At 32.8% G+C, this 21,784-nt stretch overlaps 1 pseudogene; it reads left to right on the top strand.

Annotated features, from left to right (window-relative positions):
• LOC128185245 (E3 ubiquitin-protein ligase RNF213-like) overlaps positions 1-21,784 on the top strand; it is a 209,364-nt pseudogene that overhangs the window by 61,573 nt on the left and 126,007 nt on the right.

Genomic DNA, 21,784 nt, shown 5'->3' with positions numbered 1-21,784 from the left:
ATTGTTGAATCCGTTATCACGAATTAAATTTGTTATAACAAATTTTAGGAATTCGTTATAACGAATTTAATCTGTTATAACAAATTCGCTAAATTTGTTATTTCAAATTGTTAAATATCTTTTAACAAATTAAATTTGAAATAACGAATTCTTGAATTCGTTATTTCAAAGTTTTAATTCGTAATTTCGGTTTTTTAAACTCGGTTATAACATATTTTCACCCAATTTGTAATAACAAATTTCATGTTTTCGGGAACAAATTAAACGGGGCAGACTTCATTTGTCCCATATTGGCGTTCGACGAAACGGCGAGATGGTAAATTAAGTAAACTGACCTAAGAACAAAAATGTGGAGGAACATATTGTCACAGCTGTTGCTGTAACCATGCTAACAGATGTAACAATTCCAAAAGACACCTTACTTTATCGGCTTTGCTAGATTTCCTACATATACAGAAACAAAATATTTAAGAACTGCTATATATGTAGCAACGCATTTTCATCAAAAATATTGTGCAGGATAAACAGAAATACGGGTTTCTGCGCAAAATTCCAAAATATTGTTTAGTCAATGCTATTAAGTATTGAGCATGCTGATTTATAAAAGGGTACATGCAGCCCAGCCAATGTCGAACTTATGTCATAGAATTTATTTACTAGAATTTAATGCAAAAACCGCATCGAAATCGATGCAAAAAAAATGGAGTTACGCCTCTTCAAAGTGCCTATTTTTACCTCTTTTAGAAATATAATCAAGATAATAATTGGGCCATAGGTTTCAAAATTGATTTGTAAAGGACACTTGAAAAATATAAATATGATTTTTTATATGACATAGCCAGGCATTATAACCAGGATGTGCGCATGTGTGAACCAAATTTCCATTGGGATTGGTAAACGTTTGGGAGGAAATTCGATAGCTTCTTGGAGAAACTTCGAACTGATGATAGGTGCCAAAAAAAAAACGAAAAAAAAAAAACCCCGCGACTTTTATATCATATTGTCATTAAAAGTGATAGGAATGTTATGTGCCTTTGGTTTACACTAAAAAAAGTTAATTAAATATTTGCGAGGACAATAAAGGCAATGTTACAGGAAAACAATAGACACATAGCTTCAAACGAGTGGGTTGATGGGGGTGGCAGGGAGAGGCCTGTCCTCATGCAGGTGCCCACCCCCCCCCCCCTTTCTTAGCATTTTTGGAGCATGTAAAAAACTGAAAGTGACTGGGAGGAAATAAACAGTGAAATTTAAGTTTGAGGTAAACTTAGCATTTCTATAGCTACCCCTACGGTGTACGATTTTCGAATTTTTCTCAGACTTCTTTTTTTCGCATGTCAAGAATTGTTTGGCGATTCTCCCATCCCACCCCCTTCTTTTCACTTCTTTACGATGCCACCTGCCTGAACAAAATATCACGGTGTCCTTACATATACCAGTAAAAAAGAATTGGGTTTATATATAAACCAATATTACTGTATCTCATACAATATACCATTCACCAGGTTCTATAAACATCTACGCTTAAATTCAATAAAAAATTTCAAGGTTAGGAGGAGAGGAATAATTTATTTATTTATTTTTTCAAGGGGGGGGTTATTGGGGAGGGGTAGGGGTGGTCAGAACACCGACCCCATGTAGCTCTATCCATAACCCCTCAACAAGGTCTGTGTGTCCATAACCAGGGTCTGTCTACCCATCACCAGGGTCAGAGTACATATTACCAGGGTCAAAGTACGTACTACCAGACTCGGTGTACGTATCAACAGGGTCTGTATACGCATAACCAGATTCAGTATACCCATCACCAGGACACCAGGGTCTCCATACTCATCCCGAGGGTCAATGTGTCTTTGTGCTCATCACCAGGGTCTGATTACCCATAGCCAGAAATCCACGTACCATCACCAGGCCGATCACAAGGGTCAGTGTACGTTTCACCAGGGTCTATATGCCTATCAACGGGGTCTGTATACTAGTATTAATAGGGCCAGAGTGCACATCACTAGCGTCTGTATACCAATATCCAGAATCAGTATACCCATCACCAGGGTAAGTTTACCTATAACCAAGGTTAGTGTACCCAAATACAAGAGTGTGTACATGTATACGCGTAACCAGAGCCAGTATACCTATCACCTGGGTCTCAATACCTATAACAATAAAGGTTTTTAGACCCTGGTAATGGGCAGACCCTGGTGATAAGAACACTGACCTTGGTGATATGCATTAAGACCCTGATGATGGGTTCTAATGACTTGGTGATGGGCACACAGACCCTGGTGATACGTACACTGACCCTGGTAATAGATATAGACATCCTGATAATCGTAATATTGACCCAGGTTATGGGTATACAGACCCTGGTGATACGAACACTGACCCTAGTGATACATACTCTGACCCTGATGATACGTACACTGACCCAGGCTTTTTATATGCAGACCAAGATGATGGGCACGCAGACCCTGGCGATACGTACACTGACCCCGGTAATAGATATAGACATCCTGATAATTGTAATACTGACCCAGGTTATGGGTATACAGACCCTGGTGATACGAACACTGACCCTAGTGATACATACACTATGCTATTAAAACATTTAAAAATCCTAATTCGTGGGGGTGTGGGGAAAGGCGTACCTTTAACTTCAATTCTACAGTTTATTTCCTCTCTTTCATTTCAGTTTTTACCTGGTCCCAAAAACATAAGGGGCGGGGGACTCCTTGTTAATTCACCTTTTATATGTAAATTTAAGAAAAATGTTTGCTGCGAGAAAGCGTGTGCTGAAGGGGGTAGTCTAGCTCGTCCCCCTGCCCCTGCTCCACTTCACACCACCCTCCCCCTCCGATGCTAAGTGCCTATTGTTTTCCTGTAACATTGCTCTTTTTTGTTCTCTCAAATACTAATATTTATACAACATTTTGGTGTAAATCTAATGTACACAACATTCCTATCTCTTGTTATGAACATTTATAATGTAAATGTCGAATTTTCCTATACGTTTTTAAATTGTGCGAATATCAATTCGAAATTTCTCGAAACAGCTTTCGAATTTCCTCCCAAACGTTTACCGAAAAGTCGGTACACGCATGCGTACATCCTGGTTATAGTGCCTGGTTGTACTATATACAATCAAAGTACGGAAGAACTGATGTGAGTTGATTTTATCGATTATTATTTATTTTAAAATCAATGATATGTTATTTTGCATAGCAAGTACTTTTCTATATGTATTTGAATTACGCACATTTTTAATAATATGAATTCTTCCACAGGAATTTCGTGAAAACCCAATATGAATCAAGTTGTATAATATTCAAAGATCTATTTTATCAAACTACGTATCAGTAATCGGAATCGTTATGAGAAATTGTATGGATCCACGCACAATTGGACTCTAGTCTCGTTCAACCAGACTCTCAGCTGTATCCGTTAATCACCGACAAGCAAGAGAGAACAAGCTCTGGCGTAGGAATATATAAAATGTACGACTTAAAAAATTACTTAAATTGTTCGTACCATCTAAAATCTAACTATTTACAAGGTATCTATAAATAAGTTTCCTTAAAAAATAATGCTTAAGAACTCATTACATCGAATTTATCGATTAGAACTAAATGTTGTCAGCAATGTTGATTTTTACTTAGGTCCAAACACTGTTTCACTTTCGGTTTGCCTGAGTAACTGCATACATTTAGGAGAGTTGATTTAAATCAACTCCCAAAAATAGGCTATTCTATACATCGTTCGGATGGAAAGTTGGTTCACGCATGCGCACATCCTGGTTATAATGCCTAGCTACATCATATAAAATATTATATTTATATTTTTAAGTGTCATTTACTGTGATAATTTCATAAAAACGAGCGACACAAAATGGGCGTGTCATAAAGCATAACCGAAAACCAGCATTGGCTGCGCTGCGAAATAATACATAGCATGTGTTATTCATTAAAAAACAGTGGTTTTAGAATGTTGTTTTAAAGTGTAGAAATTGGAAATTATATAAACATAAGTATTAAAGTAATAAGGAATTATTCTTTGAATATTATTAGTTGATAATTTCGGTCAGAGCGTGGTCATATCTATCATAAATCCCGTCGAGCTTTATTTGATTTGAACACGTCCCGGCCAAAATCACCTGAGACTAGTAAAACTCAAAGAATGATTCCTTATTCTTAAATCAATTTTATTCAAGTCCGGTATTTTTTTTAAGTACGTCGTCCTCTAACGGTTTGGTGATGTAATGAGATGAAAATGCAGATATATGTTAATAAATCAGCATGCTCATTGATTGATAGCATTTATTAAATAAATTTTTGGAATTTTGCACAGAAACCCATCGAAACAAATCTGTATATATTGTATTTTTGGTGAAACTGCATTGCTACATATAGTTCTTAAATATTTTGTTTCTATCTATGTAGGAATTCTAGCAAAGCTGATAAAGTAAGGTGTCTTTTGAAATTGTTACATCTGTTACCATGGTTACATTTACTTCATTTAATACCATTTCGCCGTTTAACGCCAATCAATTGATCGGCGTATTTCGTCGTACGCCGATATGGACAAATGAAGTTCGCACCGTTTAATTTGTTCCCCCAAACATGAAATTTGTTACCACAAATTGGGTGAAAATATGTTATAACATAGTTTAAAAAACCGAAATTACGAATTAAAACTTTGAAATAACGAATTCAAGAATTCGTTATTTCAAATTTAATTTGTTAAAACAGATTTTTAAATTTGATATAACGAATTCAGTGAATTTGTTATAACAGATTAAATTCGTTATAACGAATTCCTAAAATTTTTTATAACAAATTTAATTCGTTATAACGAATTAAACAATTTGTTATAACAATTTAAATTCGTTTTAACAAATTCAAGAATTCGTTATATCAAATTCAAAAATATTTTTTGATAGGTCCTAAATGGGCTTCCGTAAATAACCAGTATCAACATTTAAATTAATTATCGTTAAGTTTCCACAATGAACACTAGACTGTTTAATGCGAATAAAAATGAAATGTAATTAGAATCAAAATTCCTGAAAAAATTACACTTTAACGCAACATACAATTACAGTAATATAAATTTATATTTGAAATATGTAAAGATTTATTTTGCCCAATAACTTAAAAAAAATATATACATAGAGTTTTGAATAACCATGTCTGCGGTTATTTGTTACTAGTAATAATTCACAGTAAATGGTATTAGATGAAAATAATTTAACGTTAGGATTTTTATTTTCATATGATTCGACATTCGAGGTTCCTTACTTAAAAAGCCGATTTAAAGTGTACCTCATAAAGAGTATAAAAACATACTGATCATTTTCAGTGAATCAGCTGTAGGTCCCCTGATAGAGAATTTAAATCGACTTTGGACAACGTTTCAGACATCAATATCATCTGATTTGTCAGACTATCTGAGCATTGAACACTTGGCAATAATTCTGCAACAGATTTCAAAGAAAGGTAAAATGTGTTTATGCAAATGTGTTATTTCTATTGTAGCTGTATCGACAATATGATGCTATAACATTTAATCTGTTCAAAGTATATAAGGGATGTCATTGTGTAAATGAGTTTTATTTTATTATGATCGAATGTTCATGTGCGAAATTATACTCTATTGCACTGAGCATCTTTAAAAAATATTTTTTCTTAGAAAAAAAATTAATAATTTTGGGGTCAGGTAATGTTTTGTTTGTTTGTTTGGTTTTTGTTTTTTTTTTGTTTTTTGTTTGTTTTTTTTTTTTACAAAATAAAGGTAATGTATTCAAATTAACAGAAACTAGTACCTGACATTTCATACATATTTGAAAATTCACAGGAGTTAAAACGCAATCATATTCTGCGCATTATTTTAGCCTTAAGAATTGCTCTATATAGGAAACAAAAATCAAATGGATAAGGAAATCCAATTTTATTGTCAGTCATTTAAAATAATTCTTAAAAATAAATTACTGCCGTGGTTGACTAAATTTATTTTGCATCATGAGTGACAAAAAATCTTTTAACATAGATTAGAATAATGATTCATTTCATTTTTTATTTTAAATCAATAGATAGTGTGATTGTCGAAAGAATTTTCCTCAGATGTTTTCAAACTGGAGAGCCAAATTTACTTGTGTGTTCCGAAGGTTGGTAAAATAATAAAAAGATTAATCAATTTTTTTGCAAAACATTCATTTTATCATTTTAATGACAAGCATATATTCAATTGAAAAAAACCTCCACCTGTCTCTTTATTGCATATGTTATTAGGTGACGTATTCACTACAGTTCTTTCAATCTATCATGCTGATGCTAAACAAACTTTACCGAAACCGGACGAAGTTTTGTTATGTACAGAAGACACTAGCATATGCGAGGTAAAGTATAATTCAGATGTTGAAACGAAAAAAGTTATATGGGATTAAAATAAATTGATAACTTTTAATATTAAATTTTGTAGGTAGAAATATTTTGGAGAAGGGCAATGTACAGTGACTCTGGAAAAATATATTGCCTGGCAAACGTTGAACACTTGAGATATGACGTTTGTGAAATGGCAGAAAAACATCTTACTTTTCACGTTGAGAATACAATGAAAAAAAGTGAGTAAATAGGTAACATAAAATTTATTATTAGTATTTTATTTGCAAAATTGCAAATAAATGCATGAAGAGATTTATTTCAAATTAAGGGACAGGAGAATACTTGACTTTGCGGGTTGCAAACAAAGCCCGGAAACAAATACGTTATAGGACATGGTTTTTATTAAAATCAGTAATATCGTATTACTGTAGTTTTACATATCTTCAATATTTATTTCAAATAAACATAATTTTAAGTTACATTATACACACATGCAATGATCAATGTTACAGTATTTAGAATTGAGAAATTTAATTAACAACGCCTTAAGATGTATTCTTATTGTTTACACATTACGCCATATCACATCTGAAACCATACTTCAATCAAATAGTGGTGTTACAGAATGGAATTGAAAGTTTGAAAAGCACTTTAGCACAGCATGCTTCAACCTTTGTAACAAAACGTTGTTTTGATAATAAATGATCAGCTTCAAAAACGTCTCATTGAAATAATTGATTAAATTCAAATAACGTTGTAGGACGTCTTGAGCTCAAAGCAACGTAAAACTATGTTTGATTGATTTTCATAAAAGCACCACCAGTTCAAACTAATTTACATTAAACATCACAAAAACAAAGTAAAACGTATTTCTGTTTGGTTTAATGCCATTTCAGCTTGATTTTGGTTTGTATTTGAAATAGAATTCGTCAGAGCGTGGTTTTATTATTGATGGTTGTTACATGTATTGACTTGACGGAGGCACAAATTGTGCGTCCGAGACAAAGCCATAATTTTAACATACAACAATTTATCAGAGAAACATTTTGACCGTGTTTAATAAAAATTGATATGATGTTTATTAAATTAACAACAGTTTCCTTTCAAAGTCGTGTAGGTACATGATATGCACTACAGTTAAACGGTACAAGTGTGAGTGGAGTATTTTTATCAGGAAACCGAATTATGAGACCTCTTACATGTACACAGATACTGGGCATCAGATCTATTCAAATATATTTAACTAACTTTTTTTTTAATTAAATTAATATTATTATTATGAGCTATGAATGTTGTAATTAAAATGTATTTTTATAACAGGTCTTCGATACAAAATGGTTATCATTTGTGGTTCAGAAGACACAAGTAATTCAAAAATTGTCGCTTTTTTGGAAAAATACAGAAGACCACCTCTCCCACTGATGAGTGATCAGGTTCTGTTACCGTACCTTCAAGAGAAGCTAGAAGTAACAAAGCAAAATCCCAATATAAAAGAGTCAGTTTATCCAGCGGGAAACGTCGACTTTGAATGGTATATTGTTTCATTTTTACTGTAAGCTAACAATCAGTACAACAATACAACCTTATTTGAAATATTTAATTAATGTCAACACATTCAGTAAATTATCAAAAAGACAAGGTGAGATTTGTCTGTTGTCTGCCGCTTTCTTTTGCCCAAACCAACCGGTTTACCTTAGTCAAAGATTAAAACAAATTTTTCTTATTACCCGTTGTAAGTTGCTTATTAGTCTATCATCTGTTTTTGACTTATTCTTTAAAACTACTCAGTTTCAAATACATCTGACGCATAGCATTTAGAGGAAAATACTTTTAAATAAGTGGAATATCACATCCCTTTAAAAAACATTAAATAATAAATGTGAAAAGGGTGGGGTGTTATAAATTTTTCCAGCAATTAATAATAAGGTAAGGTGAAATCTATTGAAAATTTTTCAATATTGTTTACTCTCTAAGGTTCTGTCCTCAAAGTAAGCGAAGGACATAAATGTAGGCATAGTAAGACACAATATCACAAAAGAAAAATTTCAATGATTAGTTTTATTGAGGAAAGAAAGACCATCAGGTTGGTTTTTATAACCTTTCATAAAATCTGCATAGAAAATATAAAATGTGTGTAAATACGTGTAATTAACATTCATATATGCATCAATCTTTTTGTGATTTTAAAAAAAATATAACAAATGATAAAGGACATACTTTCTGCATGTTATATTTTTTTGAAAATTTGAAAGTGATCCCGAGATAAAAAAAAGATAAACGCAAAAATAGCCAGATATAGGAAACATCAATTATTTAAAATACAACTAGACTTTGACCCGTGCGTGCACGGGTTGGCATATAACATATGATATCGGACATTCACGAAATAGATACATCGACATGCCGTATTGTTGACATTTACAAAATCAAGCTTTAAGCCTACAATAATGCTATTAATTTCACTACACTCTGCTAAATTAGACAAATCTACCCGAAAAATCTCGGGACGGGCCTTCATCACAGTTAAACGCCTCCGATATGTATACACCCGTATTAATGTAGCGAAAGAATCGCTCCGAACCGATTTTGGAGAAAATTAATGAAGCTGCATTGTAAATAACAGTCAAATTATTCACAAAAAACATTTTTAAGGCTGTAAATATCTTTCATCTAAGAATTTAATTCATACTAATGAAGAACTTAACACTTTTCACCAACTTTTTTTCTCGCTTCAAATTTACACACCATGTTGACATTCGGAACTCTCAGGATTTTTCATATTAATGCAATGAGTTAGAGTTGTCTCCCGTATTTCCTTTGATGTATTTAGGACTAATTTTCAATGAAAATTTACACGTATTTGTTTTATCGTTTCTGAGCTTATACATACACATGTCATATTTTGGAAACATAAACTAAAGAGCCTCCCGTGATTTAGCGTGAAAGTAATGCGCATGCGCAAGATTGTAAATTCCAAAGAAAATTCAGATGATTTCCGGATTTTTTAAAGGAATTATCTTTGATTATTAATTAGCGGAGCTTGACTGGAAAAAAATAAAAACAAATTGTCAATCTTCAAGTACCAATGATTTTTAAAATATATATTAAAACAAAAGACAGTACTCATCCGATTTCTCGGTATTAAAGCTAAAAAAATCGAGTCTTATATTTTAATAAAGTAGCATAGATATTTTTGAGGAAGAAAATCAATCATATTTAAAATAGAAATCAAAGTCTCACGATAAGCAATTCATGGTCCAAGGACTTTTTAGGTCACCTTAGTCACTCAGGTGACCTATTGCAATTGGTCTTCTTTCGTCGTTGTGCGTCTTGCGTCAGTGCGTTGTGCGTCATCAATTATACATTTTTATCTTCTTCTTGAAAAATACAAGGCCAAGGAAATTCTGAATTCTGAAATTTATGGCTCTTCCTCCCCCGTGGTCACAGGCAAAGCAAAATAAGCAAAAAAAGCCAAATTTTCAAAAACTTTTTTTTCTACTCCCATATATATTTTAAAAAAAACTGAGTGTAAGGTTATGATGTCCACGGACTCCTCTACTTAAATTGTGAAATTCATGATCCCTGGGACAGGGCTTTAGGCCCTATGGTGGGCTCAATTTAGCCATATAGTGAAATGCATTAAATCTTAGAAAATCTTCTTTTTTACTCCCACAGATACCGGGAAAAACTAAATGGTTATGTATCCACAAACTCCTCTACCAAAATTGTGAAATTCATGGCCCCTGGGTCAGGGGTTCAGGTCTTAGAGGTGGGTGGGGGAGGGGGCAATATGACCATATAGTGTTAATGCACATAATGTTTTAAAATTCTTTTTCTCTACAGACACAGAACACGGAATAAAAAGTAATGCATATTTTTAAAAAATTATCTAAATAATATTTCTTGTCACCTGCATGTAAGGCAAGGGTAATGGCTGGAAAGGGGGGTATGTATTTGTCTTGTTTTATTCTACTCAGGAATTTCAATTAAAGAAATAAGCTAATTCACATGTTTAGAAAAGAAAATATGAAGCTGTCCATCAACGTTATTGTTATAGTATCGTGACAGCATTTGAAAGGAGTTCAGGGAAGAGGATTAGAACAGTAAATAGAATTATCTTCTCTTGTGTCTTTAAAGTGGAGTTATCTTCCTTCGCTTGTTCGTATTTACTCATTAATCATTAAACATAATGTAATTTTAAAGAAGTTGTATGATCAAAATAGTTATACAAGTATTTTCATCACTTAAAACATAAACATTTTTTAAATTTCTTAAAACTAACAAGTACACTTGTTAATAGTAAAGTAATAAGTAGTATACAAGCCACCTTCTTTTAATTTATGTATGAAAACATATAAACATAAAACCTATTTTGAAAGATAGCATACCTGGTAAAAAAATACTTGGTATGGAAGCTGTGTACCTTTTTTAGTAGTAGGTCATACACTCTGATACGAGCGATAGGTTTTGTGCTAAACTTTAGAAATTAGAGTCCTTTCCAAAAGTCCTCATGCAGGGAGGAAACTCAAATGCATTTATATGACTCCTCCATAATCGTGTGTATGGTATATGGTACTTAAGTAACCGGTAAGGTCTTTTGGCCTCTTGTTTTTATAAACAACTTATTTGCAAGATGTAAAAAGGTATTTGGGCAAGAGAACTTTTCGGGTTATAGAAGAAACTTCGTCATCTAGCAGTACTGATTATATGTTGAAAGTGATCCATTAGTATTTTGTTATTAAATGAGCTTGATATAACTGATTTCAAACAAAACCTGTAATTCAAAATTCCTTCATCAAGACTTTTTTAAAATGGGAGAGGTGAGGGTAAAAATATCGTTTAAACTTAACACATTATTATTAGTACACATAATGAGAGTTTCTTTCAATGAAGGATACAACCCCTATCCGAGCGAGAAGAGATAAGTAAAACGGATAATTGGGTTTGAACATGTGTTTTCTTCAGAACAAGAAAGCTAGTTTTACTCATAGAGAAAAAACTTCAGGAGTTTAAAGCTGCTTGTGTAAAAATGCTAATTTTAACTGACGATTTCTTATATGTATTTATATTGTAGTGTTTTATACTTATAAATACTAAAATTGATTGATATCGTTCAGTTTGATGCATAAAGACATATATGGATTTAATTTTCAGCAAAGAATAGAGGCTATAAATATCACATCTAGTTTAGATTGATCATATGTGGCCATTGTTGAGCAATGTTGCTCAATTGAGAAAAATTGCTTTTAAATCGCATTAGATATATTTTTTAACTTATTTACTAAAATAAGCTTATATCATTTTATATATTTTTTTTTGTTTAGTTGTACTGTTCGAGTCATAAAGTCTTCGAGACCAGGAGTTGGAAAAACACTATACAAGAGAAGAAAAGTCGAAGAACTGGATTTAGTTCTACAAAAACGTGAAAAAATTAAACGAGAAAACGCGATCACAATACCTATTCTCGATAAGAAGGTTGACATTGATGATGTTATGTCTTTTCTTTTGAGAAAAATTGAATCAGATATGGATACAAAACCTCGGATCTTTCACATTGATTTCTCACAAGAAGTAAACATTTGCAATTTTAAAACAAAGTATTTCATGAGTATCATAAAAATGATTTTAATTAATTATATCATTTGATTCTTGGCTCCTTTTATTTTAACAGGTCGAATATGGCGTTGACTATCTTCTTTTTCAACTTCTTATATTGGGTTGTCTTACCGATAGCAGAGGTTATGTATGGAGGAAATCACCCTTTGATTTATATTTAGTTGAAATAATCCCAATACTTACTCGGACGTCTGGCACAAAAGTAAGATTGATGGACTTCATGAAATGCATACATATTCAATTTATACAAAACTAAATGCAAATTTATAATAATGCCTTTACATTCAAGATTAATTTTGTCAACATACAGAGTTAATTATGTCAACATGGAAGAATATTAAGAATACTAGAAAATTATGTATACCTGCAAGATAATTATGGTTTTTTGAATAGATTAATCGAAATCAATATATGCACCGGAGTTTGGATATATTGCCATATGTCGTATGTAGGTCTCCATTAGAGACTTTCAGGAAGTTCGAAGGATTACCCCCTCCAGAAGGTATTCAAATATCTCCTTTGCAAGCAAATAATTTGTGATCTCAATAAGCTCATATCTTTTAAAATATCATTTCAACAAATAAAAAATGAAATTTATTCATTTGGATCGCTGTGATTCATTGGCTGTGCATTATGGAAAAAATAATGATTAAATGAAGAAAATCATTTTTTTGGGTACAAATATTCATGTAGTGTACAACAACACATTAAGGTACAGGAGATAAAAGTTAATCCTTTACACATATACATTAATATCTTGCATTCTGTATTGCATATCATGCCTTGTGTAAATCTTAAGCATCGCGGCTTTTTAACATAGGTTTTATTGTTTTAGTCAATTTTATGATTGCAGCACTTTAAATTGAGATTATTGTATGCGTAATGTGAGCGAACAACAGTTGCAACATAAGAATATTCAGCATGCAAAGTCATTTCGCAATGTTTTTATTTTGGATAAAGCGATACCAGAAATAAACAAATATATTCTGAAAACACCTTGGCTAATCTTTTAGAATTTTCTTTAACTAGATTTCATTTAAGGTATAAAAACAAAAATTTAAGACGCAGAAGCAAAGCTATGTAATCATAAACGTAAAAGAAAGAAGAATAGAAAACATTCCCGTGTTATTTAATATTTAAGGTACATTCATAATTTATCAGTTTTTTTTTTAAACAAATGTAATTAAAATTACAATCACTTCTCCCGCTTCGTCATCAATGCCTTGCAGTACATAAAACTCAATTAAAATAAAAGTTGAAAAATGAATTATAATTTTGAACGGTAAGATTTGAATTCAAAATAATATCATAGAGAAAAAATAAAAGACTGTGCTGGAATAAATGCTTGATTTATTTATATGAAAATAACCTTACGTTAACGTTAAGATGCTTTGAGTTATCAATTTTTGTACAGGATATAAGGAAAGTGATGTCCTGTTTGATCAAAATGAATTTGAAAGCAGCGTATTTCAAAGACCATTTCAATACCTCCATCGATTGGAGCAAGACCATACTCCAGAAAAAGTAAATGCAGACAAACCTTACGGAACACCAAGATCATGCCTCCAAATACTGCTAAAGTAAGACGAACAGTAGTGTATTTTAAGGAGTACAATATATGGTATCATTTCGCAGGTCAGGTACACAACATGTACAGTACCAGTCAGACCCAACGTAACACCAGAGTAAACCCCAACTAAACCCCGGGTTTACTTTGGGTTTACTTTTTGAAAATTTGGGTCCAATCGGGGTTTACTTTGGGTTTACTCGGGGTTTTCTTTGGGTTTACTCGAGAATTGCTTTTGGAGTCAACTTTACGCACTGAAGTGTGAAGCAGACCTTTATTTTTTTTTATCATCCTACTGCCTGTAATTTCTGCCCCTTGTATATTCCGTATATTATACATGTAGCGTCTGCTTTCAGGGTATACTTCTGATCGGGGTTTACTCTTTGTGTCCACTCTGGGTTTACTAGAGGTTACTCAGAGTAAACCCAGAAAGTAAACCCAGGGTTTAGTTGGGGTTTACTTTCTGTTAGGTAATGTACCTTATATGGATAGCATTATTTAATATGTGACAATATTTGCGTAAACCAATTCCCCAATCCTGTAAATGAGCCGCAAAGCAAAACGTTCTACTACGTGTTTACGTTTTAACAGACATACGTGGTTTTTGTCTTTTTTAAACACAATATCTAATAGCTGGTAGAAAAAATTGTACAAGTTAAAGCTTATTCATGCTGCTTTAAAAATCAATCAGAAATAAACCTGGCAAATATACGCATACAACCACAAACAGATTTTTCATAAGAAAAAATTGTATATATTTTTTTGTTCACTTAATCATTGTACACCAGAAATTTTTAACATACGTAAATAACCATGATTATAGAAATGCACAAATATACAAATACAGAAATACTAATTATACAGCATGTAGGTTTTGTATGTTAACATTTCAATGAGTGTTCCTGGAGAAACTTCAATGTGAAGTCCCAAATAGGGGGTACCACGTGAAAAACGTACTCACTGCTTCTAATTCAATATGACCAACATGAACCTCTCTTTTGAACTTTGACAACAGGGTATTAAAATAAAAGTTGATGTAAGGCCTCATAGGCAACACTTTTGTTTAAATGTGAGCATAAAAATGAAAGAGCAGACTTAATTTTCCATATCTTTTTGTAAAATTCTAAAAAAAAAAGTACTTGAAAGTGAGTTTTCAAAGTTTGATTCAAAATGGTGTATATTTTCAATTCGCTTTGTGTACATTGAGACTTGTAGTAGCCCACAAAGCCTTGCAACTCATTTATCTGATTAATCTGTCGATGAAAGTAAACAGTAGCTAATTTAGTATGCAAATTTATGCCAACGTCACAAAATCTAGTGGCCTCGACCTTTTAAGAAATTTGACTAATGTACAGTGTATTTATATCTTTTCAGACATAGTGGTATTAATGACCCATCATGGGCGGAGTTAAGGAACTTCGTTGGATTTCTAAATACCCAGCTTTTAGACTTTGAACAGTCAGATTACGTCAGCGCTGCTGCTGCGGAATTTCTTCCTGGTTTTGCAGACTTTGTTCTCAAGTTTTTAATCCAAATGTCTCGAGTTTGTACTACTTTTCTCTTACTTGAATCATTAGACATTTACAAAGTAATCAATTATGTTGCTTTTTTTAAGAAAGCATAGACGGATTGAAGTTCAAGATGTGTTTTTTTTTCAATCGTACATTTAAAAAAGCATAGCTGAGCGCTTAATTGTCGTTAAACGTCTACTTCCGGTGCATCGAATAACTGACCCTATGAGCATTTAAACTGGTTAGGGATCTAGTCTTAGTGTAGTGGCTTAGGTCAATATTTCAGCAAGATATTTCACTTGTGGATACAAGCACCAAATTTTGCATGAAGGTTTCTTGAACATTACTTGATCAAAAAATATCGTTGGCCACTCAAGTTTTGGTCATTTTCAAGAAGGCCGCCTCTTCATTCAAAATAGCGTCTTTTTTCATAATGTTTTCATGATATTTTAAATATTTCTGGGTAATGTTTTTATTTTCTGTGAAATTATGAAGAAGAATCTGTTGTATGATATAATTTTATGTTCATTTCTTATATGAACACTCTGCGCATGCGTTTAAAACATGCTGCAGCTCATTTTTGATTGTACATGATCTAATCGTCTAAGCAGTTGCACTGCAAAGAGCAGTGCAAAATAATTCGGACTTGAAACATTTGCATTCCCCAGAACAACTAATATTACATCAACATCTCAGTTGATTTTGAAATGAAGCCGCAGTTGATGGTAAGGATGTCCCGTGTGAAACCGATAAACCGCAATCTTATCCCAACCCTATCTGGAAGGGGATGCTGTGTGTTTTTTGCTTATATAGTAACTGACCCAATGTATGTTCAGCTTGCAATATAAATCTCTTAATATGCTCTACAAGAGCAGCTCTTGAATGATCGGGGGATGCCATTGTATGGAAGCTGGTTACGAGCAAAGAGGCCAAGGCGCGTGTCATTTACTCTATTGGAAGTGCTAGACCGAACGTACATGATGACTACAAATTCTTCCAGTTTATTAATTATATGTTCTGTCACACTGTCACAAGGAGAACTTAAGAATCTGAGTACCTCTGTTACGTTCTCAAACACATTTCAGCCTGCCATTCTGTCATTTTACCTGTCTCAACAAATGCGAACTCTGTATCCAAGTCCGTGAATGCATGAAAGAATGACAGTGCTTTGATCTTCGACCCAGTGATCTAACAATGTCATGAACTGGTATACATCGCATATCCTTGCCCTTTCCAAATGTCACCTATAACTCCATCAAAAACAACCACACCTATAACAACAACAATCTGTATCCGAACTTACTACGATGATTGAATTGATACTACCCAAGGTTGCATGTTTTGCATTTGCATTTTGCATTGATTTGCATTTTTTCCTTTGTTACAACTATAGTAGTTTCTGTCGTAATAGTTGCAGATACGATTTGGTCTGCTTAAATCCAGATGGTCTTGTTTTGTTCTCGTTACACCGAAGAAATGTGTTCCAAGAGTTTGGCGGTCTAGTGTCTCTAGTTATCTTACGTCTAGATCTTATGCCTCGTTTTCTTCTTGTTTCACTTTTATCACTATCATCTTTGTAAACATCGAAGACAATATCTACTCTCCAATGGCCTTGCGCAAGATTTGACATTGTTCGGTTGTTTTGAAAGGACTTATGATGGGCCGTCAATAGCAAGTGAGGGAACTGTCGGTACACTGTTGGGAAATACTTGACTAGCTTCCAAAATAGGCATCGACTGAGATTTCACACCAGTATTAAAAAAAACATTTTGAGAGAGCGAGGGGTAATTTCTGATTTTCATCTTCCAAAAATTCTTGTACATCACATTGCTCTGACAGAAAATAAAAGTCTAGATAAAAGGCTACAGTCATCTTCTAAATTTGCTAACTATGTCTTTTGAAGAATCGGCTTTTTGTTTGGAAACTTTACCATTAGAAAAACTGAATCACTGAATTTTTCAAGCATAGCCATTGCAAAAGCCCATGAGCAGAACAGTGCAATTGTAAAAGGTGATGATTGTGCGATATTGCTAACTGTCAAAGAATCTAGAGGGTAGGTATCTGGAAACACTAGACTTGGAACTCTTTTCTTCGGTGTTTCGAGAAAAAAACCTGAACTACTGGGTTTTTAGCAAACAAAATTGTATCTGCAACTATAACGACAGAAACTACTATAGTTGTAAATCAAAGTACTGAAAGTACTGGAAAGCGCTAAGCCGGAAAGAAAGTGTTTAATTATACCGAATGTTATGTAAAGAATCATATTTGAATCGGGGTTTGTTCGTTATTGCAAAAATTCACGTACTCAGAATTCTGAAATGATATAGAATTTGGATATGCCATAGCTATAGAATACACAAATCTGTTTAATGATTAATGCAAGCTGTCGTGTTACAGTGAAAATAGAATGCTGATGACTTTAAAAAAATCATAACCACAGAATTTAATGTAAGCAATTAATGTAAGTGTTTTTCTATTTTTGAAGCATAAATTTTATTATCAATTTGACTGTAAATCAAAGTTTCCAATTTACAAATTATAATGATCTGCTTTAAAGCATGTCTACAAAGATCATGATTGATTTTAGAATTTAAGAACAAATGTATCTGCATGCAGGATAACTTGAAGATATTAAGTTTTCCCTACTGCATATTTTTGAGTTCTCCCGAGTACGACTTCTCCAGGGTACGACTTCTCTAGCATCCGCCAGTAGGTGGCGGTATTTCGGAAATGCGCAAACGAAAGTGGAAGTAGAATAAGAAATCTGGCGACAAAAAAGCGCTGCAGCTATGCTTAGCGCTTTAAAAAGGAAAAAATGTTGTCTGTAACAGAGCTATAGATACAGACTTTGTATCATCTTGAAACCATGAAGAAACTGACACTTGTATGTTCCTACATACAAAACATGCAGCCTTGGGTAGTATCAATTCAAGTTCGGATACAGATTGTTTTTGCTATTGGTGTGGGTGTTTTTGATGATTTGAAAGTTGATGAGTTATGGGTGAAAGGGCAGGAATTTGCGATCAATACCAATTCATGATAATGTTTGATCAGTGGGTCCAAGATCAAAAGCACTTTAATTATTTCATGCATTCACGGATTGTGATACAGAGTCCGTATTTGATAGTGTTCATATATGAAATGAACATCAAATTATATCATACAACAGATTCTTCTTCATAATTTCACAGAAAATAAAAACATTACCCAGAAATATTTAAAATAACATGAAAACATCATGAAAAAAGACGCCATTTTGAAATAAGAGGCGGCCATCTTGAAAATGACCAAAACTTGAGTGGTTAACGATATTTTTTGATCAAGTAATGTTCAAGAAACCTTCATGCAAAATTTGGTGCTTATATCCACAAGTGAAATATTTCATCCATTATCCGCTACACTATTAAGGAGTTTGTGCAAATAACTGCACGCGCTATTGTGAATCTATTGTACGGGCTATTGTGAATCTAATGGGCTTACATACGTCATGTAAAGGGCCGCCACGCAGTGATGAGGAAATATACTGCATATGCAGAAGCTGAAATTTTAAATACATATATCTGTTATATACATTCAGAAGCTTGATTAGCGCTTTTCAGTACTATCAGTACTTTGATTAAAGTATAATTTACGTCACATTTTAACACTATATGTTTTGTTGTAATATTCTGAATAAAACACAACGCATGGGGCGGTTCGTCAACGTACAGAGAGTGGTGGCAACGTTAAAGTTATTTAAAAGCACATTTATTTATTAGTGACTTAAATAAAACATCAATTTTAAAAACAAAATCATCAGTTCAACTAATAAAAATGTGTCAATGAATTTATTGACGATGACAAAATGAAACGAAATACAACTTTCGTGAACTCTTAAAACGATAAAAGTTAATAGAGAACAATTGATGGGCATGATAAAGTACAAAAAATTTGATTAACATTTGTTAATATTATTCATATCAATTTAAAAGTATATGATCGCATTATAAATTTAATCCAAATAATATGTGGTGCAATAGAAACAATATTTTGAGACAACTTTTAAACCCCATTTTCCCAGTAAACCATTTATTTATAAACCTGTCTGTTTCGTTTTTCAAACTGCACAGTGTGTATTTGTTAAATAGTATATCTTGCCTAGGAGGAATTCTTTAGTCTTTCAGTTTTTTTTAATGAAAATATCAATGCTTAACAGTCAATATACAGGTCAAAGTGTTAAAACTGTTTTAGCTGAATTTAGTTTATGGTTAGTTATTATAGTATGACTCTCGAAAATCGTTTAAATCTTGATTTTAATGTTTCACTTATAATTCTTATAATTGAATATTTTACAAGTGCGCTTGAGTGCACGTAATTGAATTATGATTTTATAAATAGTTAAAGTAAGGTCTACTGAATACTGAATAAATGTTTTAGCGGTTTCTCGATTTGCAAATCTTTTGAAGTAGTGAAATTCCACAAAATGTTACCTTACATCTTGTGCGCTTAAAGTTGTTTTGAATTTGATAACCAATTGTATTTACAAATATGTCTATCTGCTAACAGAAGTCAGTCTCTTAACGCCCATTATCGACAGAGCAAAGTTTGATATTTTGATATCGATGCTTATCATATCTTATGTCAACAATAAATGAAATTATTCATCAGCTGATTAGTTATGTCCTGATTCTACCTTTTCTGGGCATTATATTTCTTCATTCGATACATTTGAAGTCTTGTCTCTGAAAATAAAAAAAATAAAAATTTGCAAACGACTCATTATGCAATTCATTAATTATTTTTATTAAAATGAGATGTTGAAATTTTTTTTTACAATATGTTGCCTTCAAGCAAGAATTATTTTTCACCTTTTGCAAGGTCAAGTCTTTCTCAGACGGATTTTGTCTCTCAATATATGGCATCAAGGTTGTCTTACAGATCTGTTTCCTGATGATTTGAGGTTTTCTTATCTTCAAATTCTTGCCGCGATTTATAGGGGCCACTCACCGAGTCATTCATATTGAAGTTATATTACAATTATGCACAACGTGTCCTAAAAACATGCATAACGTGTCAAGAAAATGCACAACGTATCGTTATTATCTGTTAAATGGCTTGAACCGAAAATAATTTAAAACTAACGACAAAACAAGTAGATTTCAATCAGATTCATTCTTTATCTGAAAAAAGTCATCTGACGGATAGCAAAGCCAGCGGAAGAAGATGTTTCAATAATATTTAGATCTCGATCCCGATTACTGTCAAAGCTTTCAAATTGAGGAAACATTATGAAATCTTACTTTATTTTACGCAATAAAATTGAATATTTGTCTTTAGGATTTTGCTACACGCTCCCTTGAACTGAGTGAAGAAACACCCCAAGATGAAATGGCAGAAAGTGAAAACGAGACAATATATGATAAGGATTTAAAAGATTTTCAGATTAGAAGGACATGGGAAAAAAGGTTTTTTATATATGTCAAATAATATACATGTACTATGATTGTTTTACTAGTGACGTGTATCAATTCGTCCGCTTAATTAACGACAGATGGTTTTCAACTGGTCAGTTTACCTCAGATAAGTTCAGATGGGGTGGTGCCTAATTAATAAAGATGCGAAGCCCCGAAGGAAACACGCTCGCTTGTGTATGCATGTCTTTATACACGGGATGTTTAAATGCTCTCAACATAGTATTAAAGATGTTCAAAAAATTATTGCTTTTATATATTTCATGGAAAAACTGTCAATTGCTAAAATGAATTAAAGCATGAATAACCGCGTGCGACTTGGGCGAAATCTTTCGTTTTCGTTTTAACAAGTTCGTAGAAGTTTTACTGAATATTTATCGTGATGTTTTATGTAATATATGATTATGTAACGTATTCAAATGCAACATTTATGCATACTTTTGTTTATTTTCAGCTCACCTGAGCTGAAAGCTCAAGTCAGCTATTCTGATCACATTTTGTCTTTCGTCCGTCTGTCCGTCCGTCCGTCTGTCCGTCTGTAAACTTTTTTACATTTTGAACTTCTTCTCTAAAACCGCTTGGCCAATTTCAACCAAATTTGGCACAGAGCATCCTCATTGGAAGGCAAATATAAATTGCAGAAATGAAAGACCTATCTTTATTTAAAACGGAGAACCCTCGAAACTGTAGAAAAAGGGGGGTGCATTTTAGAAAATCTTCTTCTCAAGAACTACTGAGTCAAATTCAACGTAATTTTGCATAAATAATCCTTATGGAAAGGAAAATATAAATTGCAAAAATTATCGGTGAATTCTGTTTCAGATTTGAGTTATTTACGAAAATAAAAATAACGAGACAATCGCGGTGAATCAGTTTATAACTACGGGTTTGATATTCCGTATCGAAAACGAAAGTTCTTTGTATAAAGCAGCCATGTTTGAATGTTGACGCATGACAAACGGGTCAAATTGACAAAAATGAATTTGCTTGTTGTGCAACAGTTTTTATTCGAAGGGGTACATGAAACATGCTAAATATATTTGTGCAGATTTCCTGAAGTGAATTGAGGTTAAATCTTTCATTGCGTTGACATTTTCACTCGTGACCGTGGTTTTACGTTGTTTTGAATTTTGTTTTTGCTTTTTAACTTGAGGGGAAATATTGCCTGTATTTTGGAAAAAAATTTTTAAATGTTATGAAAAAAATTGTGTTCTTTCTTTGTTTTAGTGCATGTTTTCTCTTTACTAACTAGATTCAGCTTGTCAA

This window comes from Crassostrea angulata, chromosome 5 (genome assembly GCF_025612915.1).
Source record: "Crassostrea angulata isolate pt1a10 chromosome 5, ASM2561291v2, whole genome shotgun sequence".
Lineage (NCBI taxonomy): Eukaryota > Metazoa > Mollusca > Bivalvia > Ostreida > Ostreidae > Magallana > Magallana angulata.
The sequence above is the reverse complement of the archived record's forward strand: the minus strand, read 5'-3'. Positions and strand labels throughout refer to the sequence as shown.